Here is a 25,712-nt window from a genome sequence, read left to right as displayed (position 1 = left end):
TATGTGTTACTTTCCTGTCCTAGAGTTTAAAGGACAAAAGAAAATACTGCTCATACCCATATGGACAATTTAGGATAAAGGTGCTAAGGAGAAAGGGGACAACTGGGTCCACTATTAAAGCTCCCCGCCTTTATTTAATTGCTGAAAACAATTAAGACCCAAGGTAGTCACATGATAGGCTTCAAGATTAAATAGCTCATAAATAGCAGAACTAAAACTCAAATCCAGGTAGTAAGGCCTCTAAAGGAGTACTCCCTATACATTATTCAAGGGAGAGGAAGGCAAGTTAGTCCCACAGTACTTCCTTGGTTTATATCTTACTGTAACATTTTGAAATATTTTGGTAGGGGGTTGGTTATGGTTATAGGTTTTCAGAATTCTGGGAACAGAGGTGAGGATACAGAAGTTCTAAGAAAAGGGAATGTGAAAACAAGGAAAGAAACCCAATGTAATGAAGTAGACTAGTGGAGAAATAACCCTACTTCAGTCAGGGAAACAAAAAGTGTTCCTCTTTCCCTTTCCAGTTTCTCTGACTAGTGAGGGCACAGAGCAGTGGCGGGAGGTTGAGGCAGATCTTAAGCTTACCCATAATTTCCACCATCCCTCTTCAGTATCCTTTCGTACAGATAAATGAGTTTCTTGGGATTGCATCAGATATGACTAAAAATATATTTAGAGTTAGAGAGGAGAAGGGAGTTGGGGGAAATTGGAAGGTGGGGTGAACCATGAGAGACTATGGACTCTGAAAAACAATCTGAGGGTTTTGAAGGGGTGGAGGGGTGGGAAATTGGGTGGGTCTGGTGGTGGGTATTATGGAGGGCACATATTGCATGGAGCAGTGGGTGTGGTGCAAAAATAATGAATACTGTTATGCTTAAAATTAAAAAAATATATATATACATACGTATGTATGTATATGTATATATATATATATAAATATATATATTTAGAGAGGTGCCGGGCGGCTCAGTTGGTTAAGCGGCCAGCTCTTGATTTTGGCTCAGGTCAGGATCTCAGGGTTGTGGGTTGGAGCCCCATGTCCCGCTCGCTCCATGCCTGGCATGGAGTCTGCTTGAGCTTCTCTCTCCCTCTGCCTCTGCTCCTCCCTCTGCTCACATTTGCACTCTCTCGCTCTCTAAAATAAATAAAATCTTGTGTGTGTGTGTGTGTGTGTGTGTCTTTAGAGTGATTTACTTTTTTTTAATCAGCTATGACATAAAATCTAAATAGAAAGCTAGCCTTCGTTACTCAAAAGCATTTATCAAGACACATTTTTTGGACACTATTCCCCTTCCTATACTTTAGTTCCAACTCTGCTGCTTCTTAAGAACACACCTGCTTGGAAATTCTGGAGCACTCAAGCCTGCACCAGGGGTGAGAGTTGGTTCACTGGATGTCCTATGTCATCATGTACCTTGTGTTGTACCCTGGTGGAGACCTTTCTTGATTGAACCCCACGCAGTCCCTGGCTGCTTAATTCTTCACCCTGACGACCCTCATTTATGACCCAGATTCTACTTCCCAGCAACAAAAGGAAACAAAGCGTTACCATTTTAAAGAAGAGGCTTTCTTTGAAGCGCTCAATATCAAAGGTAGTGTTCAATACACATGCAGTGGGGAAGTTTGGGGTCTTTTGTTTGTTGGTTTAATGTTTAACCTTTTCTTAATATCTCTTCTTTTAATGGGCTTTAACCTTTTCCCTTTGATCTCTTTGCTTCCTTTTCAGAGAAGCTGCCCACCCACCCAATTCACCACCCCTTTCAGCAGTTTTCCCTTTGGCCTTCACAGCAGCTCCAAAGATATTGGCACCTCTTCAGCAATGCCCCCCCCCCAAGACTGTCCCCATTATACTTGTCATCTTCCTGATTAACGCCTCCAACGTTCATCCCCATTTTTAAGTATTTGTGAGAGTTCTGTTCCAAGAAGAGAGTTATGCTTTTGTGAAATTTCTCCCCAAAGCATACTTTACTGACCATCTTTCACCACATTTCCTTTAACAGCAGGCTCTATTCATCCAATAGAAAACTCAGATGAGAAAATCATATGAAACCTCCACTTTAGGCACTTTGAGGAACTAACTAAATTATTTCAGACCATAAAGCATTACCTTGTACACTGAAGTGAAACTGTGTAAAAGCTCTACCCTCATTGACTGCTACTTGTTTTTTCATAAAGTGTTTTCACAGACATTATTTTATATAACTCTGTGAGGTAGACAGGCCAAAAAGAGAAGGAAACTAGGACTCAGAACATGTGAGTGATTACCAAGTCTACATCAATTATTACAACTGAATATGGGAATGCCAACTGGTAAATAGCTCTGGCCTTGACTCTGGAGAGACGCCCCTACATGCCATCCCTGCGCCTCCACTGGGACACTCCATTCCTTCCACAATGTCTGGCTCAATGGGGTAGGCATCCTGGGTTATGGTCAACAGTTAGTTCTGATTGTCCACACCTGATTTATACCTGCTGTTAAAGGTCCACTATCAACCTAGGACCACTTTAAGTTGAACTATTAGCTTTTTTTTGAGGGAGGCAAGGTCATGTAAGCAGTGTGAGCTCCAGCTGCAAATCTGTGTGAATGAGAACTTGTGGTTAGGAATCCTCAAAGATCTTTTTTTTCCCCTGCTCCCAGAAAGAGGCAAGGTTGACATCGACAAGTTGCTTCAACCTTGTGCTATGTAAGAGTTTTTGTTCCTTATGCCATTATTATATATATATATTTATATATATATTTATATATATATATATAAATATATATATATATATTTATATATATAATATATATAGGGAAAGGGAAATATAGAGAAAGGGAATATATATGTGTGTGTGTGTGTGTATATATATATATATATATATATATATGGCCATGGTTATTCTTTGGGTCCAAATTTTATGCAAGATTCGCCTCACTATCTCCCACTCTATCTGGGCCCTCAGCTTTGCTTCCTGTCCTCCACTAACATATATGCTTATTATAACTCACTCTAGATTAACAGTAATTAAAGTTGCTTGTAGACAAAGGCCAAATCTAACACTTGCTTACACATCTGGACTTAAACATTTCTGGCCACTGATGATTTCCTTTCCTCTACGGCTAGTTTAGCCATGCTCTTAATAAGATTTAATATTTAATCCAGCAGTTTCTTAGGTGTTTGATACTGAGAGGGGTTTCTCCACATAGCTAGTTCTCCATAATGCCAGAAACAGAAGTCTTTGACCCATAATTTGTCATTTTTGTCCACTATTGGCTGCCAGATATGCCACAGACAAATCTCAAGGAAAAATGAACTTGCAAAATTGGCACAGAAAAGTGGAACTGCATTTCCTGATAGTGCGTGGAAATGGACCCTTGGGGTACATGGATGCATGGGAGGTTGTGAAGTCACTGAAACTGCTATCATCTGGAAAAGATGATGCGATCATCAGCCAGAAACATGGGTCTAAGCAAAGGAAAGTTTACACATTTATTAACTAAGGTTTTCTTTAGAAAGAGAGTGGGCCTTTTTTTTAAAAAAAAAAAAAAAAAAAAAAAAAAGCGAGAGCAGCAGCTGCCATGGGAATTCTAGTAAAAGTACACTCCAGGAAGCAGGGACCATGGTGGGCTTCATGCCAAAACAGATTGGGAACCACTAGTATAGAGAAAAAAACGCACTCATCTCATTTAGAAGACTGAGACAGTTTGATTTTCCCCTGTGTGCCAGGGAATACATGTTCCCTTAGGAGCTAAAACAGAGACATTCTCTCCAGCTCTGCCAAGGTCACCTTTGTTAGGCAGATTTATTCTCAGGTGAAGCAAAAGATCCAGCTCCAGCTGCAATGTATTCTATTTCCCTGCCTTCTTACAGATTGTTGGTTAAAGCTAAATTTCTTGCTCTATATGAGTGGGCAAATCGCCTAAGCAGTGGGGTAAAACAACAATATATAGAAACCATCTCAATCATAAGGTAGATATGAAATATGTTAGAAAAAACAAACACCGACTGCACCAAAAAGTCTGGTGTCAGGCAAAAACTGCATTCACCTACTATTGCCTGCTAAGACTCCTCTCAAGCCAAAAAAAGAAAGCCCCTTAAAGGTCAATTACAGGAAGGATTTAGTGCATCAGAGAAATAAACTCATAGTCACTTCTTCATCCAAGAAATATTTGCTGAGCTTCTGCTACGTGCCAGGCATTGTTCTAACAAACTTCTTAGTGAACAAGACACAAGACCTGTAGCTTATAAGATATTTTAATACAGGTCTTTGTGGATTTCTAATCATTTTTCTGCTGCTATATTTTACTACCTTCCATTCTTGGATTTCTCAGAGCTTTGCCCTTCCCTGTCCCGGATGTATGTACACCCTTGTGGATTCTGCGGCCAAGAATAGTTTCGGCAGGTTCTCAATCTCCTTGTAACTGGATGGGGGAGGAAGGCCTCTATCCAGCTCCCATGGATTGGCCTTTGTGCCTGTGAGCTTACGTTCTCCCAAAAAAGATGATTCAGGATAACGACTCTGGCACGTTATCTCATTAGGCCTCCTGACACTAAATGAAGAAGGCAGCTGAAAAATAACACTCCATTTCACAAGAGGGAAATCTGGGGCATGGAAAGGTTAAATAACTTCTCTGAATCAAACAGCCAGGAATTGGGCCTGAGACAAGGACAGAGACCTTTAAAATTCACGTCACATTTTCCATCCCGTACATCGCACTGTCTTTAGATTAAGTTTAAAGAATTCTGGCAAAAATCAAGAATATACAAAGAGAAAAACATAACTATTAAACAGAATTGCTATTTTCAGAATACTGCTAAAATTTGGATATTGTCAACACTAACCCAAGATACAAAAAAATCAATCATCCACATAGAAATGTTTTATAGAATTATTATTTTCTTTAATTAGAGACACTAAAATTGTATTAAAAATGTTTATGTTCCAGATGTCTCTCCTAAGACTGATAATATAGCAACAAACAAAATTCCACAAAGCATTTCACAATATTATGTTGCTATCAGAGCTTTCAAAATACAAACTTGGAAAATAAAATCCATAAAGGGAAAAGCAGAGGGAAACACATTTGTAAATAACCTGGAAGCATGAAGAAAAGAGATCAAGCTGAAACTGAATATCCAGCTGTGTAAACACATTTAGATACTTTTAAAAAATCTCAAATTGATGGTATTCACAAGGTCCTCCCAGTGCCAAATCGTATACTTCACATTAATTCTTCTGTGATTCCACATCCTTTCCACACTGCATCAGTCTAAACTGTCTATTTCAGATGGAACCACTCGAATTCCATGAATGTTTCTGTTTAATCAAGTGAACACTGTAAACTGTTGTTCTTGGTCATACACTCTACTCTTAAATAAAAATAAGATTTCTGAAGATGAAAGACTTGAGGTGCAGGTGCTAAATATTTGCAAATACTTTCATTACTCTCAGAGATCTGAATTACAAGTGGGGAAGCAGGGCCTTCATTAGCTTCAGTTCATAAACGAGTGCTAAAATCCACTACTTGAAGGGAGACTAATTTTCTATCAAAAAAATAAAAAATAAAAACGACTAGAAGAAAGACTTCCCAGAAGATTTCTGGAACTTCTGACAGAACTTCTGGGAAGTCAGTAACAATTCTAGCCACATGTTGAAATTCTTTTTCCAATTACATGAAATTAATGATAAGGAGAACCTACAGAGTGTGTAGCACTGCAGTAGGAGTTAACTTAAGCCTTCCTTTGTAACCTTCCTAACTACACTGACAACACCTATTTTGATGAAACTGATCATAAGGCAAATTAACATCTGAGTCCTCACAGATGCAGCTGCCTTAATGAATTCAACACCTCTTTCGCCCCAACACCCTACTTCGGTCAAATGAATGCTAACCTATCAAATTCAGGAAAAAAGTCTTATTTATAAATTGCAATCACTTTATTTTGGACATTAATTCATTGGCTCAGAACTACACTTTTGATGCTAAATATAGTTGAAGTCACAGTAGTCATTTACTACAGATTCTGGGACTATCAAGCCTTTCTTTTACCTGTTTATTACGGAAGACTTCCCAGCTCACAGTCCATTAAATCCATGGTGGTATATTAAACAAATGCACTCAATTAAAATAACTATTTTCTGGATTACATGGAGGTAGGATTGCAAGATCCAACAAATAAAAATATACAATGCTTAGTTAAATGTGCATTTCTGATAAACAATTACATACTTATACTAAAAATATCATTCACTATTTATTGGAAATTCAAATTTAAGTATGTGTACTGTATTTTATCTGACAACCCTGCTGGAAAGTTACAAAACCAGTACTTACAGCTACAGAAAATGTAGGATATTAGACTGAATCTACCCATCCAGAATTGTACCTTCTTAAATTGACAAAAACTCAACTTGCTTTCTTGTCATTTTTATGTCTGTGATCAGAGTAAAAGGATGATTAGGTGAATGAACTTCTGGACAAGTAGAGTGAATACCTTTTTAAATTTAATTTTAAAATCAAAGATGAAACTACATTTCTTCTAAAGTATTAAGTCTTTTAAAATGCAGCTTTAAGACTAATTTTAAGACTATTATTTTACAAAAAGGATAGTGTCAATAAAATCTATTCATCTTCTGAAAGGCATAGAAACTATTTATTAAAATTTTTGATGCCATATATGAAAAAGAAAAAAAGAATCTCTGTAATGTGGTGGTATTGATCAAATAAAATGTGTAATTGTACGCCAACTCTAAGGGGCAGCTGATTATTAAAAATAAAGAGTTACATTTGTTTATCTACATACAAGATTTTGCCATATACTACATATTTACACACACAAGTATCAAATTTCCCCCCAAAACACTAGGTTTTGGAATACCCATTTTTTTTAATCTATCTCATGTTGAGATACTTGAATCTACATATTTTAAAACGTTTTTTGAGAAATAGCTTTATAAATTAGGAAGGAAAACTCTTCACATTAAATATATATCAAAATGGTTATCAAAATTAAATTATAGAAAATTAAATATGTATCAGAATGGTTATCAAAATGATTAAATTTAATAGGCAAAAAAGACACAATACAAAACTAATCAGATGTAAAATATTCCCAAAAAAGTGTAGTATCTCCACATTCAGGCATGTGTTATCAAGTGGGCCACTGGTACTTAATCCCATGGTACCCTCACTGGGACCTCGTGAAATGCATCCTAGCCTTGTTGGCTTAGGGAATGGAAGAGGGAAGCATTCACCGAGCAGTTCTTATAACCCAATGGTCCAGGGTAATCATATAGGCTTCAAATCCACCAAACTTTATACTTTTAAAGTATAAAAGTTGGCTTTAAAATCAGGTCCTGGGATTTTAGACACATAGTTGCATATATTCCAAAATGAGGTGATTTTTTTCCCAGTAGTATGAGTTAGACTAAGTACTTGATTAAGTAAAGCCTTTTCGCATTATGATTCTGTAATGAATGTATACAAAATAACATAATCCCCATTATGATTCTGTAAAGAATTTTACAAACTTTTATACAAAATTTATGTACACAAAACAGTGAACTTATTCCGTGAAACACAGAAAAATTTTAGTTGGGCATTTTTGCCATTTACAAAACAAGAAGCATGTTGAATGAACAAACCTGAACTCAAGAAGGCATCATCAAGACAACAGGGTGGGGGACTCCAGACTCCAACCCCCTACGAAGACCAACAATAGCTATTCCTGGACAGAAACAGCTCTGGGATTCCTCAGGAGCCCACTTAAGAAACTTCAACAACATGCATTCCCACCAACAGCGTAGGAGGGTTCCCCTTTCTCCACATCCTCTCCAAACACATGTTTCCTGTCTTGTTAATTTTGGTCATTCTAACTGGTATAAGATGGTATCTCAATATGGTTTTAATTTGCATCTCCCTGATGGCTAGTGATGATGAACATTTTTTCATGTGTCTGATAGCCATTTGTATGTCTTTGTTGGAGAAGTGTCTGTTCATATCTTCTGCCCATTTTTTTATATGAGTGTCTCTTTTGTGTGTGTTGAGTTTGAGGAGTTCTTTATAGATCCTGGATATCAACCGTTGGTGGGAATGCAAGTTGGTGCACCACTTTGGAGAACAGTGTGGAGATTCCTCAAGAAATTAAAAATAGAGCTTCCCTATGACCCTGCAATTGCACTACTGGGTATTTACCCCAAAGATACAGATGTAGTGAAAAGAAGGGCCATCTGTACCCCAATGTTTATAGCAGCAATGGCCACCGTCGCCAAACTGCGCCCTACAACAGACGAATGGATAAGGAAGATGTGGTCCATATACACTATGGAGTATTACACCTCCATCAGAAAGGACGAATACCCAACTTTTGTAGCAACATGGATGGGACTGGAAGAGATTATGCTGAGTGAAATAAGTCAAGCAGAAAGAGTCAATTATCATATGGTTTCACTTATTTGTGGAGCATAACAAATAGCATGGAGGACATGGGGAGATGGAGAGGAGAAGGGCGTTGAGGGAATTTGGAAGGGGAGGTGAACCATGAGAGACTATGGACTCTGAAAAACAATCTGAGGGGTTTGAAGTGGCGGGAGGTGGGAGGTTGGGACAACCAGGTGGTAGGTGTTATAGAGGGCCCGGATTGCATGGAGCACTGGGTATGGTGCAAAAACAATGAATACTGTTACGCTGAAAAAAATTAATTAATTTTAAAAAATAAGAAAGAAAGAAACCTCAACAACACAGTGGAACAATAAACCTGAAAACAACCACCCAAAAAGGAATGGGCCAACAGCTTCATTTTACCTGCCTCACCCCACACCGGGCAGCACAGCTTGGCAAAAAGAAGGCAATTCCCCGCTAGCGTTTCCCTCTCCCACAAAGGAAAGCAGGTGAAAGACCGGCTTCCAGAGCCTTTCAGGCCCTAAGTAAAGGACCTCCTTGGGGTTCAGCCCAAGCAGAGACCAGCAAAGCTGAGACGTTCAGTGACAGCGAGGGACAAAGACGTTCACAAGTTACTGGTAGAACGTTTTTTTTTGTTGTTGTTTTTAAAAGAATCCTACAATGAATGTAAATATACTATCATTTTTGCAGATGGGGTTATTACTATAGAATTGAGTATTGAAGAGCATTTGATGCCCAAATGGGAAATATGTGCTTTTAGGAATTTATACAAATTGTTATTTGTAAGTGAGTATTCATCTAATATTCCACAAGTAAATATAATTTTGGTTCTGTTTTCTGTTAGCTTACTTGACTCAAGTTAGTATGTTTAAGCTTCTCTTTATTCATAGTTAATAGTTTTGTTTTTGAATATTTGAAGGATTTTAGCCAATGAGTTACCTGCCCTTGTGCTTGGTCTCCTGTCCACTGGACCCTTGAATCCACTCTCCATTTTCCCCAGTCTGCTCAGTGTGGGAGCGGTCTCCCTTGCCCTCTCGCTATGGAATGGTTTCACCAAATGAGAAATAACTTTAGAAAATCCCAAGAAGTGTTGGTAGAGGGAGAAGGAAATAGCTCAGCGCATATAGCCCCCTAGAATCCTCCCAAGCACCTTGTCAGTAGCTGCGTTTCTCTACCCAAGCCACAGCTTGTTAGAGGTCTCTTCGCCAGTTTCTGAAGACCACTCAGGGGAAGGAGGAGACCCAGGTTTGCAGTTACCTGCTCTGCAGAGAACCCCAGAAGCTTTCTCCTCTGAAGAAGCCAACCAGCGACCGCCTGCAGATTCCACCTGGTTTCACCCCACAGGTTTGCAGGTTCACAGACACCAACCACCTGAGTCCTTCCCAGCAGACTCCGCGGCCCTCACGCCCAGCCGGGGACCCACACAAGCCGCCATCTCTGGCCTCTGCGGCTGCGCGAGGGCCGGGAAACAGGCCTGACCGCGGGGCCGACGCCCAACCCTACACGCATGCTCAGGATTAGCCCCTCCAGTTGCACGCTGCACGCCCTCAGACCACTCCTGACCTGGACCTCTGCAGGGGTGGGGCGTGCGTGCGTGCGTGTGTGCATTCATTTTCATTTTACCTGCCTCGCCCCACACGGGGCAGCACAGCTTGGCCAGAGAGTGCCCAACCTGGACCTCTGCACGTGGGCGGGTGTGACTGTAGCCAGAGAGTGGCCCCCAACAGCCAAGGCACCCACAGCTGACCTGTGGCTCACTTGGCAGCAGCACTTCTAGCTCTATAACCGCATCCAGCGGCAAAAGTCCTGTCTCTGGCCTCCAGTGTGCCCTGCGCACGCTGGTGGTGAGACCCTGCAGTTGCAGCAGGGCACCCAGATAGCCGGGGCTGCATCTGGATAGCCGGGGCTCCTGCCGCTGCTAGTGTACCCAAGGTTGGCCCTGGCTCTAGTCGCTGGCACTTGCCCTTGCCACTATGTGTGTGTCTGCAATAGGCCCCTCCCTATGCCTGTCGAGGGAAAATGAATAAACCCCTTAGAATGTTTTTTAAAAAAAAAAAGTTTTATTGAAGCCCAAGTTAAAAACAGCTGCCTGGGATACACAATCTTCACAAAGAAGAGTTCTCTGGTATGGGAACACTTGGTGTGGGGTTATATACAATTTTTACATAAAAAGTTGCAAATTAGGGGCACCTGGGTGGCTCAGTGGGTTAAAGCCTCTGCCTTCGGCTTCTGTCATGATCCCAGGATCCTGGAATCTAGCCCCGCATCGGGATCTCTGCTCTGTGGGGAGCCTGCTTCCTCCTCTCTCTCTGCCTGCCTCTCTACCTACTTGTGATCTCTGTCAAATAAATAAATTAAATATTTTTTTAAAGTTGCAAATTATTAGACAACATTTCAAAAAGTTGCAGACCTTATCTTAAGCTACTCCTGTATGTGGGGCTGTATGACTTTAATCTTATGGGAAACCAGGGAAATTTTCTTATTTTTTCTTATCTTTTGTGTTCAGAAGTCTCCTTTTTGGTTATTTTCTTTAACGAAAGAGATGTACAATGTATGCTCGGGGCAGAAATCAAGCCCATCCTTTGAGGTTTTGCCGAGTCATTTTGACCTTGGTAAATGTTAAAGGAGAGCCTCCCTGGGAGCCCAGGAGCAGGGCCTACAAACATTGAAAGTGGAAAATTTCCTTTATCACTCCATAGACACCTGCAGGTGGCCCCCGCAGCTGACTGTGTGCACACCACCAGCTCCAGCCCACAAGCAAGTGGGATTTATCTCTGAAATAAAAGGATGGTTCGACTCAACCCAAATCAATAAATGTGATACACCACATTAATAGAATGAAAGACAACAATCACATGATCATTTCAATAGATTTAGAAAAAGCATTTGACAAGTTACCACATCCTTTTATGATAAAAACTCTCAACAAATTGGGTATAGAAGGAACATACCTCAACATAATAAAGGTCATATATGACAAACCCACAACTAATACCATAGTCAACAGTGAAAGTACTCAAAATCTGATCCCAAAAGCCTGAGTGAATAAACTTACTAAGAACCAAACTACTGTGGTTCCTGCATAATTCCCTGTGAATTCTCAAGAGGAACTTTTCTACTTTTTTCTAATATAATAATAATACAAAATTTAAATAGTGCTGTACACTTCCCCCTGTCCTCCCCAATATTTCCTGGCCATCTCATAGCACTTCTCTTCTCCCAGACTAAATAGGAGAACCTTCCCCATTGACCAACCTCCATCTCCTACTTCTACCTCAAGTTGTCTTTGAATATTAATGACAGCAACTCATGAATCTTGCATTTTAACACTGCAGAATTTAGTTCAAGTATTTGCATAATTTTCCTCCTCCCATATCTGACTCTCCCTCCCTTCATGACTTCCTTAGTAATGGGTTTATTTCACATAATAGCAGGCTCAACTCCCAGAGGAGAGATGCCCATTTTACAACATTCCCAAATACTTTAGGAAGCAGAATATAGGATAGTGAGCAAAATAATGAACCAGGAGTTTAGACAGCTGAATTGTGTCTGTTTTTCTGCCTGTAATTACATGTTTGACTTTAGATAAGTCAACTGAACTTTTTAATATACCAGGACTTGTTCAACACTGATGCAATGTCTCTTTATGAAACAGCAGTTTTTATCTTTTAAGAGTTGCCTTTAGAAAGGGACAGGCAGGTAGGGACACCTGGGTGGCTCAGTGGGTTAAGTGTTTTTCTTCCACTCAGGTCGTGGTCCCAGGGTCCCAGGTTCCTGGGATTGAGCCCCACATTGGGCTCCCTGTTCAGCGGGGAGCCTGTTTCTCCAGCTCCTTCCTCCTCATGCTCTCTCTCTCTCTCGTTTATCTCTGTCACTACCTCTGTCTCTCTCTCTCTCTCTCAAATAAATAAATAAAATATTTTTTAAAAATAGAGGGTGACAGGTAGGTTGGTAGATCTCATTTTGCACTGATTTATTTTCCCCATGAAATTTATAATTAGCAATGACTAGAAAATCATAGAAGAAATATTGAACATATATAACTTAGCTTGTTTTTTATGAAACTATTTAAATGCAAAAATATAAGGAGAAAATGATTATGTAATTGCACATTTTTTCAAAGTGGAAAATATTTATCAAAAATGTCTATTTTGGGGTCACCTGGGTGGCCCAGTGGGTTAAGCCTCTGCCTTTGGCTCAGGTCATGATCCCAGGGTCCTGGGATCAAGCCCCGCATCAGGCTCTCTGTTCAGCAGGGAGCCTGCTTCTCCCTCTGCCTGCCTCTCTGTCTACTTGTGATTTCTCTCTCTGTCAAATAAATAAATAAAATCTTTTTTAAAAAATGTCTGTTTTCTAATGAACTCTAGTTTGCCAATTCATAAAAGCAGTTTCATATGCAAACTGGTAGATACAACCTGCTCAAATGAAAAAATTCTCAAGGGGGATTAAAATACAATGAAATTATTTTTTATGTCTATAGAGTTTAAATGCCATTGGTTTTAAAAATACATAAGAAATTGATCTTGCAGTTTTTAAATTCAATTTTTCATGCTGTTTGTTTTTAAGTATCTTCACTAAGTACATGAGATCATGGACTCATTCAAAGTATTTTTAAATCCATACATTTTTAAGCTCATATTTAACTTCTAAAAATATTCCCTGTGGTATAAGCTCTGAAAATAACTCAAACTGCTTTTTCTACTTTAGTAAATGGATCTGTTATTCCATATGTTACCATATAGGTGACAGAAATATAAAGATGAATAAGATATAGTGCCTGGTTTTAAGGAGTTTGCAATCGAATGAGGGGAAAATAGGCAAACAAACAATAAAACCCTGGAAATTGAGATTAATTTATTTAATAAGTATTTACTAACTATTCTGTATTTGCCAGCCAATGTTCTAAGTGCTAGGGAGATAGCAATAAACTACAAACAAACAAACAAACAAGTGACAAACATCTCCAACCTCTTAGAGCATGCATTATCATGGAGGGAGAGGAACGACAATAAAGTAAAATACACCGTAAGTCAAGGATTGATAAATGGTGTAGGGGGACCAAAATAGAAAAGGGGGGAAGGAGTCTGTGATGGTCAGAGAGCACTGAAAGGGTCATATCTGAAAAAAAAAACAAAAAAACAAAAAAACCCCACCAAAACCTGAAATGGGCAAGAAGTCGGCAAGGGCTATCAGCCTGAGGCAGAAGCATCCTAATTTAAAGAAAGGTTGATGTGGCTAGAGTGGGTTGAGCAAAAGAGCAGACTTGCAAGAGATGAAGTCAGTGAAGCAATGAGAGGTCATAGCAAGGGTATCCTTTTAGTGATGCTAAGTGTATTAGTTATCTACTGCTGCATAACCAAGTATCCCAAAGCTTAGCAGCTTAACACAATAAATATATATTATTTCACAAAGATTCTTTGGGGTAAAAAATCCAGGAGTCATTTAGCTGGAGGCCCTGTATCAGATTCTCTCAGAAAGTTGCAAGGAGATGTCTGCTAGAGCTGAGGTCATCTGAAGGCTTGACTTGAACTGGAGGGGTCCATCTCCCTCTTGGCTCAGTCACCTGCCTGGTAGCATCGCTGGCTCTTGTTTGGAGGCCTCAGTTCCTGACTAGGTGGACTTCTTCATAGGGACCCTTGAGTGTCCTCACAAGAAGGCAGTTAGCTTTCTTGGGAAGAGAGAGAGTGATCTAAGAGATTGCAAGACAGAAGCCACTGTGTCTTTTCTGACTTGCTCTCAGAAATCACAGTGTCATTTCTACAATATTGTGTTGGTTACATAGGTCAGCACTATTCAGTGGGAGAGGAAACTACATACAAGCATACACACCAGGAGACAAGAATCATTGAGGGCCATATTATAGACTGTTACCTCAGCAGGGAATTCAGATTTATTTTGTATGAGATGGGAAGTTACCAGAAGCTTGTGAGCATAGTATTGGCATAACTTAATTTTTAAAAGGATTAATATAATTTCTAGGCTGAGAATCCCAATGAGCCACCCAAAAACTTCTACCCTCTCTAGGCAGCAACTCTGTGATCAAGGATCACAAGTGCTCAGGAGATCATAGTAACCAAGATGGGTCTGATCTACAGCCAGACACCCGGAGTGCTGGAAAAAGCAATGTGCCCAGCGTTGGGGTGTTGTGGGGTCCCAACTATATGGGGTCTGTGTGAGTCTGGGTTAAGGTCAAGATACTACTAGACAGTAGTAGGACAACATGGAACCCAGGAGGTCAGTTGGATGGTTTTTACAATACCAGCAAGATGGCAGATTAGATGGTGATGAAGATCAGAGAGTGAGAAATCAGAAGACTCTGGGTGTAAAGAAGAGGAGAGTCAGAAAAGGCCAAAGCTGAGCTTTGACTTTGGGAGAAAAACAGACTGTAATGAATTTTGGAGTGAATTATTGTGTACTAAGGGATGTAAAACCTCTTCAGTCTTTTTACAAATTCTTCAGTAAAATATTTAACTCTAGTAGCCTCTGGATTTTTTTTTTTTTTTAATAAAATGTTGATTTCTGCTTTAAGTCCAAACAAATCTCTGGAGCAAAATGACCCAGAGCCTTTCCTGTGTTCAACCCACATCTGAGTTCATCTGTATCTGATGTAGAGAACCTTTTCCTGTTTCCCAGTCTCTCTGTTTAGAAATTGGATTCCTTTTACCTTATTTCTTTTCCTGAATCCTTGATTCCAAGTGTACATCTGTCACTGTTCCACCATTGCCCTGCTCACACTCCCAGATGGCCAGGCTCCTCACCTTTCTTCACCTAAAACCTTGGTATTCCTATTTCCTCCTCCTAAACCACCTACCCAACCCTCATCTATATCTCCTCCTAATGAGGTTGTTTATAATTCAGTGGTTTCTTGACTCCTTGTGATCTGCAAGCCTGCTCCTGTTTAAATCCTAGACGCAAATCTAGCTAAAGGAATTCAGAAGATCTATACTACTGGCTAGAATATTTGTACAGTAGTGCCGTTATAATTATATTTTATATATCGTCAATGTTATATTATTATTATCTATCATTATTATAGGTAAGATGTGTCACTTTCTTACTATGTCATGCACTCTGTTAAATAATCTGAAGCATCCTGTCACTTCATTCTTAAAATAACTCTAGAGATTAGTATTAAGAGTATTATTTATGCTTGAAGAAACCAAAGCCCAGAATGGTGGAGTAATTTATCCAAAGTTACAAAACAGATGCAGTGCTCCAACCCAAGTGTGTTGATGCCAGACTGCAATTAATGACTACCATATATTAATCCACATGTAGCCATCTTTAAGAGTCAAAATTTTTAATAATATTTGTAGGAGATGGGAATCTCATATGATTTTTTATTCAGATATAAAAATATAGACAAAACTTCTTATGTTTCATTTTGCTTTAAAAGGTACAAGAGAGGGCGTACAAATGGGATTGGAGAGACTTGGAACATCATAAAAAGAATTTCTCAATAAATTGAAAAACAAGCTTACATATATCACTTTTGTGAGAAAATCCAAAAAGCTCAAACTTAACCACATGGGTAAAATGTAAAAAGTTAAAAACAGACATTCATAATTCAGGTTGTCAGCTTTCAAAAATTTCATCTTAGACTGGATATTGTAAACTATACTATGATGTCTTGCAAGAGCGTAAAAAAAGTTTTGATGGCCAGGGAGAGAAGTGAAGTAAATTTGCGTATGGTCAGCAAAATGGGGAAAACTAAGATCAGGAAAGAGAAAAGAAGGAAGAAGAAGAGGAGGGGTTTATCTAGAAGCTTTTAAGTTCAGGAAAGTCTGGGGAAAGTGGTTGTGGAAACATTATTAATAGTGACAAATTGACATCATTGATTATGAAATTAATGGAAGTAGGAAGAGCCTGTCTCTGAGCTTTTATCCAAAGATTTCAAATGTTTTAAAAGAGTCCCATGGTCAATTCTTTCCAAAGAGACTGATAAATTGAACAAAATAAAAGCACAGATCAAGACCCTGTCAGCCAACATTCTGGGATCATTACATTCTCCCCGAAGGATGACCCCTCTACCATGCTAGAAGCCTAAAGGCTGACAGCCACAAAATATTACCCCGTCTCTAATGATCCCAAGGATGATGTGACTCAGCTTCCAACCTACCTTCCCAGTGATTTCCTGTGTGAAGAGAAAGCTAGCTTGGCAATAAATAACCCATTTGCCCATAGTCAGAGAGGACTACTTGACAACCAAATGAATAGAGATTATTTTGAAAATAGAGGAAAAATTACCCTTCACCAAGAAAAGACTGATAAATGAGACACTTACACCGGTCTCAGTTAACCATTTAAAAAATAAGAACAGCCTGGATAGATCAGTTGGTGGTTAGACATAATCTTCAAACCATCTGTAGTGTCAGGCTCTGAAAAATCCATGAGGCACAGGAAAGCAAAAGGTAAAGAAGCATACGTATGACACGACAGAAAAGCTGTTAGCAATAACTGCTCAGTTTTGTACATTGGGATGATATGATTTCTCTTGGTTTTTCAATCGAGCATGAAACTACTTGGCTAAATAAATATAGTTCAAAAAGCAAGATGTCTTTTTTTAAGCCCAAGTTAAATCTCAGTTACATGTGATAAAGGAAGAGTGGCAAAACCGGAAACTCAGGTTAACCCATTGTCACCCGTTATGAGATCCAATCTTGAGAAACAATCCTTAAGCCACCCAGTCAGGAAGAGATGGTGGTTGGGGAGGCGTTGGCTCAGAGGAACTTGGAGATGACCCAGTTTAGAACCCTGGAAGTCATTATTGTTAGTAAGCTGAACAATGACTATTTTGTAGTTAAAAGTCAATTTTAGTAAAATTCCAATTAGATTCTCATCTTTGGAACCAGATAGAATCTTCATTACAGGGTTTCTGCATGTCAGTAGAAATATGAGCTTGATCTGTTTCCTATCTCTCAGATATCAAAATAGGTTCAGTCTGACTGGAACTCTGAATATGTCTTTCAAAGATCTGACCTTCTGACATGAAGAGGAATACTCTGCTCAATAGTATGTGAGTAGCTATCTTCTCCATATGAGAATCTCCATAATATTCTTGAAGAGATATAAAATATGAGTGTGTATTGAATTAAGGACGTAATGACTGCCATTATAGCAAAGGATTTTGTAATGAGGCACTGGTGAATAATATTACAATTTTTAACAGAGATGATGAGAAACATTATCTTCACAAGAAACGCAAGGCAAGAAAATGAAGATTGTTTAAAATTTTCCAACTCTGTGCCATCCAATCATTTTCACATACTTATACATACACATACACCACCCAAATCCATGATTCAAGATGACTGGAAAGCAAAAATCTGAGCCTTTGGGCAAAGAGAATAGAGAGAAATGTTAAATGAAAATGTTAAAGTAAGAAAAAAAGTTCTGACTCTTATACACTATTGATGAGAATATAAATTGGAATAGACTTTCTGAAGGGCAAATTGGCAGTATTTATGAAAATTTAAAATGTGCTTACTTCTTGACCCAATAATTCTATTTCTAGGATTCTAACCTAAAGAAATATTTGCAGGTGTGCATAAAGGCACAGAAAAATGTTCATTACAAATTGTTTATTAAGCAGAAAAACTGGAATCAAACTATTGTCTCTTAGTAGAGTAGTAGTTCAATTATGATAAATTTCATCATAAAATACTGTGCAAAGATTTAAGAGAATGAGAGAGAGCTCTGTATGTTTTAATATTTGACTATCTCCAAGACACATTATTTTTTTTAAAGATTTTATTTATTTATTTGAAAGACAGATATCACAAGTAGGCAGAGAGGCAGGCAGAGAGAGAGAGAGAGGGAAGCAGGCTTCCTGCGGAGCAGGGAGCCCGATGTGGGGCTCGATCCCAGGACCCTGAGATCATGACCCGAGCCGAAGGCAGCAGCCCAAACCACTGAGCCACCCAGGCGCCCCTCCAAGACACATTATTAAATAGAAAAGGAAGGGACAAAACAAAGGCAGAGATCAATATACAGATGGATACATAGTATGATTAAAATTTATGTTTATTTTTAGATGTATAGATGTAAATACATTTACAAATGTATGTGAAAGCATTCTTTCAGTGGTCCCGTCTAGAGAGGAAAGTGGGCATCTAGGGAAGAGATCAAATAAGTTTTCATTTTTTTAATTTTATAAATGCCTACATTATTTAAATATTTTTAAAACAAGTATATAAAGATTATAAAGAGATATATTTTAAAACAAAAAAAAATAATATTGAAAAAGAAAAAAAGATTTCCTAGGATAGACTAGAGTATGCAGTGATATTAACACCCAAAGCCCAGTGATACATATCACGTGTCTATCACAGTCCAGAGGCAGTTCTGCTTCACCCTTTTTTTCTTCTGGAACCCAGGCTGACCAAGGCAAGATACATGGGGATGTCCATGTTCTTCTCTTGCTTCTACTTCTTCTGCTTCTTTCCTTCTCTCTCTCCATCTCCCCCACTTTCTCTCTCTCTGTGTTTTTCCAGTTAGGTCCAGGAACTTTAAAGAGCTTTCTCTACTAAAAACCTTTATTCACACCAGTTGGGACAATTTAGCTTCAAAAATTTCTCTCTGATTTTCCACCTTCATTCTGCCGTCAATGTACTTCCCTCATTTAGGAAAGCATATCCTAACTTAAAGCCATGCTAGTATCTCCAAGCCAACTTTACTGTCTCTGTTCTTTATTTTCCTACCTATCATATGTTCTACTTAGTCTCTGGAGTTACCTTTCTAGAACATTGATTTAATCAAAAGTTTTCTTTTTAAAATCCATTGAGTCCGAATTTTGCCTGAGGAGACATTCTTAATTTGTAAAGAAGGTGCTTAAAACTGTTTTTGAACAGACTCATCTTGCTCAATTCTCCATCTTGTGGTTCTTGAATAAAGAATTCACGCCATACCAAACACCTTATTATTCTCCAATGTCCAAAGCTATCTTTGCTTTGCAATTGGTTAATCCTCTGCTTACAGCTTTGATGCACAGTTCTTCAGGAACTCCTACTTGTCCTTTAAGAATCATCTCAAGGCTATCACCATTTCAATCACTGAACTTCCAATGCTGTTAATGCCTTGGGCTTCTCACCACCCTGCATTCATTAAAAGAGATTATAACAGCTGATTTATTTACCTGCCTTTCCCATGAAGCATGTGTTCCTTGTAAGTGAGGATGAAATATTTCATCCTTTGTATTGTTTTCTTGTACCTAGTTCAGTACTTGGTATCTATACCAAGTTTGAGAAATGTGAGTTAAATACTTTCAGTTCAGTTGAGTGGTAAGGATATAGGTAATTGTTCTGTGCAGCTCCTGCTTGACATGCTCTCTAAATCCATGCATTTTCCCTTCATAGGGAGGTAGATTCTTGGCATGATCAAGGTTGCTGACATCATAAAGTCTTGATCAGATCTCAGCAGAGTCTCAGCTGTAACCTGAATGGGGATCCCTGGATCAACTTGGTGTCAAGAATGGCCACTACATTGAAACACTGGCACTGAACTTACATTCCCTTGGGTAATTAAACCAGTGACAATGGGAAAAGTAGACCCATAGATCAATGGAACAAAATAAGAGAACCCAGAAATGGAGCTTCAACACTATGGTCCATTAATTTTTGACAAAGCAGGAAAGAATATCCAGTGGGGCAGGGGGAGACAGTCTCTTCAACAAATGGGGTTGGGAAAATTGGACAGCCACATGCAAAGAATGAAGCTCAACTACTTTCTTACAGCATACACAAAAATAAATTAAAAATGGATGAAAATCTAAATGTGAGAGAGGAATCCATCAAAATCCTAGAGGAGAACACAGCAACCTCTTTGACCTTGGCTGCAGCAGACATGTCTCCAAGAGGCAAGGGAAACAAGCAAAAATGAACTACTGGGACTTCATCAGGATTAAAAGCTTTTGTGCAGTAAAGGAAACAATCAACAAAACTAAAAGTAACCTATGGAATGGGAGAAGATATTCACAAATGACATATCAGATAAATGGATAGTATACAAAAATCTACAAAGAACTTATCAAACTCAACATCCAAAAAACAAAAAAATCCAGTCAAGAAATGGGCAGAAGACATGAACAGATATTTCTCCAAAGAAGACATACAAATGGCTAAAAACATTTGATTGACATCATTCAGCATCAGGGAAATACAGATCAAAATCATAAAGAGATATTACATCACACTGGTCAGAATGGTTAAACTTAACAACTGAGGAAGCTGTTGGCAAGAATACAGAGAAAGGGGAATCCTCTCACACTGTTGGTGGGAATGCAAACTGGTGCAGCCACTCTGGAAAACAATGTGGAAGTTCCTCAAGAAGTTAAAAATAGAGCTATTCTATGACCCAGCAATTGGACTACTAGGTATTTATCCAAAGGATACAAAAATAGTGATCTAAAGGGTCAAGTATGCTCCAATGTTTATAGCAGCAATGTCTATAATAGCCAAACTATGGAAAGAGCACAGATGTCCATTGACAGATGAATGGATAAAGAAAAAGTCCAGCCCATATAACTGTATATCTATATCTATTCATATATGAATAGATTTATGAATCCACATATACAAAGGAATATTACTCAGCCATCAAAAAGAGTGGAATCTTGCCATCTGCAATGACATGGATGGAACTAGAGGGTATTACGCTGTCTGCATTCACTGGGTTTCTTGCCCAATAATTTTACATGTAAAATCTATAAATTTATAAAAGTAAGTAAATTCTCTAATTTCTATTCCTTCATAGCTTTTCTTACCATCTGACATATTTCACATTTTCCTTATTTATTTCTTTTTGCTCCTACTGTAACAGAAACTCCAGAAAGGCAGAAATTTTTAGTTGCTTTGTTCCCTTGCTTATCCTTAGTATCTAGAGCAGAGTTCAGCTCCATAAAGCCACTGGTATGGACACAAAGAAGAGAGGATGTATGTTAAGAGCCAGCTGGCAGTCTCTGAAACAGACATTCATTCAGTTGATGTAGGCACATGGCCATGCCTAGTATGAGTAATAACAGGAGTGGTGTTTTTTTTTTTCAATCTCCAATGATTTTCATATGCGGCCAAATTTGAGAACCACAGTTGAAAAGATTATTGTTTGGTTATTGTCCATTCAACAATATCAACATCAAGAAGAATTTCTGATGTTGTTCTTGTCTTTGTCTCTTTCTCTGTATGAGGAATCTTCTGGGTAGCAAAACCCAATGGAGTTGGGAATGAAATTTGGGGATGGAGGTGGACCCTGTTAAAAATCTCGTTAAAGGAATGTCATAAACTTGAATTAATTTAGGAAAGGATTTAACTAAGGAAATTATAACTCGTGAAGACAAGCTGGTGATATTTTTGCTTCTATCTTCCATTTTAGGCCAAATATCTTACATTTGAAGTAGAACTAAGGAAGTAGCTTAAGAGATTAAGAACTATGATCTTGGGGCCCAAGTAGACTACTCTTCTTCATCATGAGCTTTCTGTGTTGACTTTCATGACTTCTTTTGAATGAGATTTTTTTCTGCCCTTAACATCCCAGAAGTGGTAGAGAAGATAATTTATTATAACTGAAATATGATATAATAACCAAGAGTTTCTTTCTTTGTTATCTTAAAATTTATTTCTTAAAACTTTTATGGACTATAGGGGGAAGGGTAGCATTTTATTTTAGCCATTAAATCTTGCCTATTAAGTAAAATTCAATATCTCTGGTCATATATAGCAGTTACAAATTTCAATCTACAGAGTCAAACAAAATCTTTTCTTTTTATGACAATCTAATATAAGCTCCCATCTTCCTGGTATAGTATACAGTTATTTGGGGGGTTCTTCTTTCCTTAGGCTTCTAAGTTTTTGAACTTTTACATGGTCTTAAGACATGTGACTAGGAAAAGTCTGAAACTCCCAGGATGTGCAGGTCACCAGTCTTTGAAGTTATGTCCTGATGGCCCTGAAGTAATTCTGCTCCCTTCCAGCCCTGCTAGAGCATGAAAATATCTGAGAAGCTGTCCAAAAGGCCCTTTATACAGCCATGCCACACCTCCAAGCCCTTCCTGAGGTTTGACCACGGCCCTGAACCCCAACAGGCTCCCGAACACAGGATTCCTCCCTCCAGATCCTTCTAATGTTTTCCTCTCAATATCTCTGCTCCATCTGTCTTCCATAGAGGGTAGAAAAATTCATCTTCTGTTTGCTTCATAGGCTTTGAGAGCAACATCTCCTTAATGAACTGATGCATTTGTAAACAAAAAGCCTTGAAGACACCCTTTATTCTACTTTCTGAAAAACTGCTTTCCTTCCCTGAGGCAATGAGTTCACTTTGTGCTTGAAGGGAATGAAGTAAAAGGGAGAAGTACAGAAAGAAAGAAAGAAAGAAAAACTTCATATTAAACAAAATGTTATCTTACTTCAAGAGTAGATGGTGAAGTTTCAAATAAAATTGTTTTTTATACATAATTTTGACTATAAAGTGCTTTTCAGCACTGGTTCTGCATCCAGATATGGTTTATCCAGGTTGTAACTCCTAAGAAATGTGTTTTGCTATTGCACTTCCTCTACCTATAATTATCCCCATTTGAACTTCAGAAACTATTATAAGTATTTCATAATTAATTTGTTGAACTGGAAGGTAAAATTAATTTCACGTAATCTAAAGCCAAAAAACAAAGAAGGGAAGATATAAGTAATGCTGAAAAATTCAGATGTGAAAACTGATAAATTATGCAAAATTTATACTTAGTTTTCAATTATTTAAATACCTCTATTACCCAGTTGGGAATTCAAATGATCAGGGAAAGGGTACAGTTTCCACATGGATATAAACTAATCTGAAAAGACACAAACACCTATGAAGACAGCAAAAATGGGTCACCATTTTGTAAGCCCTGTCTGATCAGAGATGGTAGAAGTGTAGAGAAATAAGGATTTCATAGGGAAACAAGTTTGAGAAACACTGCATGTCAGACCTTAGAAACTTAAAAAGTGCATTTGTTATTTATCTAAAGTCTCTGAGGAGTTTTGCAGAAAAGGAATCTGTTTAATTTTGTTTAAATTATTATTTTTCAAACTTACTGGAGCATCTCTCTCTCTTTCCCTTTCTCTCTACACACACACACACACACACACACACACACACACGTATTCCTATTATTATCTAATGGACACAGACACTGTGTTAATCTGGTGGTAGGTATTAAGGAGGGCACGTATTGCATGGAGCACTGGGTGTGGTGCATAAACAATGAATGTTGGAACACTGAAAATATAAAATTAAATTTAAAAAAAAGAAAAGAAAAAGATTACAGTCAGGTGCCTGGCTGGCTCAGTTGGTAGAGCATGAGATTCTTGTTCTTGGCGTTGTAAGTCCAAGTCCCACATTGGGTGTAGAGCTTCCTTGAAGGAAAAAAAAAAAAAAAAAAAAAAAAAAAAATTTTTAAAAACAGAAAATCCTTATAAAAAATTACCTTTGGTATTACTCAATTTTAACTTCACAGTTTACTTGTCTTCCTTTTTTTTTTTAAACTGTTCTTTAGTAACTTTTACCACGGAATGAAATTTTATCCATTCTATTAAGAAACTACTAGTTGAATATTTGATAGGGAAGTAATGTGCAACTATTTGCTTAAAATGGTTGTTTTTAAAAATTTAGGTATGTGTTTATCAAGGCTATTGTTTTTTCTTATTCCTGTCTCCTCATTTCTATGTTTTTAGAATGAGTTCTTTCTCTTTTTTTTTTCTTTCTTTTTCCTTTCTTTCATGCTCACTGGCAGAGGAAGGATCTTCATACTAAATTTTGAAGACTTTGTCATCTAATTTTTTTTAGCTGTTTCAACAAGCGATAGAAGAGACTACAGGAGATAGCCCTGTTTTTTGTTTGTTTTAAACATACTATGGTGTTATCAACAACAGCAACAACAACAAAAGACTACGCATCTTTCAGAATCCTTGTCAAAGTAACCAGAAGATAAAGACAAATCCACCCAACATAGGACCCCCTTTAGTCATGCATATTTTTTTCGTGAACAGATGCTTGGCTTTACCTCAAGTTCCGATAGAATAGCCAATTTCTTCCCAGTTATAGAAAATTTCCTTTTCTTTCTATTTTGGCCTCTGAAGACGTGAGCTCCCTTCCACACTTCCTCAGTTAAGCAAAGAGAATTCATCTGATTGGTGAGAACCTGATAGCCACAGGCCAAATTCCAGGTGTGGGTAATTTTCCCTCTGACACAGACCATGTGGGTCTTGTATTTCTATTCTCAGTATGTAGACCAGTGTCACTCAAATTTTGATGGGCATCAGAATCATTTGGAAGACTTCATAAAACATATTGTTAGACCCCTTCCCCCAAATTTTTGATTCAGTAGAGTTTGGGTCAAGAATTTGCCTGACAGGTTTCCAAGTGATGTTGATGCTGCGGATCGACTTTGAGAAATGTGTTAGACAAAACAGCAACAGCCTTTTTTTTTCACTTCTTATCCAGGTCTCCACCAGCTCTGTTCTAGCGTCTTCTCTTCTGGCTGAGCAGGTAATTCAGGTTAAGTCTCTTATTTGTGCAGGTGATTTTTAATTCAAGGGAAGCTAATAGCCTCATTTCCTTTCAGGCACTAAGTCATTATCCTCCCACACAGGATGAACAGTGAATTTTGTACTTGAGATGACTAAACTGATGCTTAACTAACATTTGGCTCCTTGTGCCTTTTTTAAGCAATTCATTACAACTCACAGGGGAGGAGGAGCAAGTTATGCCCTGTCCCCTCGGTTTCTTTCTGGTCCCAAATTCTTTCTCTTCTGTCCTAAAGCAACAGATATTCTCCTGCCCACTCAGAGGTGGGCCCATGTGATCTTCCTGCATCTGTAGTTTTGCTAAACATTCAAGCTTTTTCTAACAGAAGGCCTGTATCAGTGTAAGATATTCCACTGTCTATATTTCTGCAGAAAGAGCTTTATGGAGACATTTTGCACATAAGAAGTGGCAGGTGTTTTCATATCCGTATATCATTTGTAGTTCACTGCCACTAGACCGTGGCAGCAAAAGGCACATTTGTCACAGAATTTAATATAAAAAGTTTTTTGGCCAGTTTCCTGGTATCCACCCAGAATAATCATAATTTTTCTCACTCTGGAAAAAAAAATATGAAAAGAAAAAGCAAAACTTATACTTTTCCCTTTTTAAAAAATTGACATATAACATTGTATTAGTTTTATGTGTACGATGTAAGGATTTGATACATGCATATATTGCTGAATGATTACCAGAATACATTTAATAAACATCACCACCAACAGGTACAAATTTTTTTTGCTTGTGATGAGAACATTTACTGCTACTCTCTTAGCAACTT

Source organism: Mustela lutreola, chromosome 3 (genome assembly GCF_030435805.1).
Source record: "Mustela lutreola isolate mMusLut2 chromosome 3, mMusLut2.pri, whole genome shotgun sequence".
NCBI classification, from domain to species: Eukaryota; Metazoa; Chordata; class Mammalia; order Carnivora; family Mustelidae; genus Mustela; species Mustela lutreola.
Note: the sequence above shows the minus strand (reverse complement) of the source record.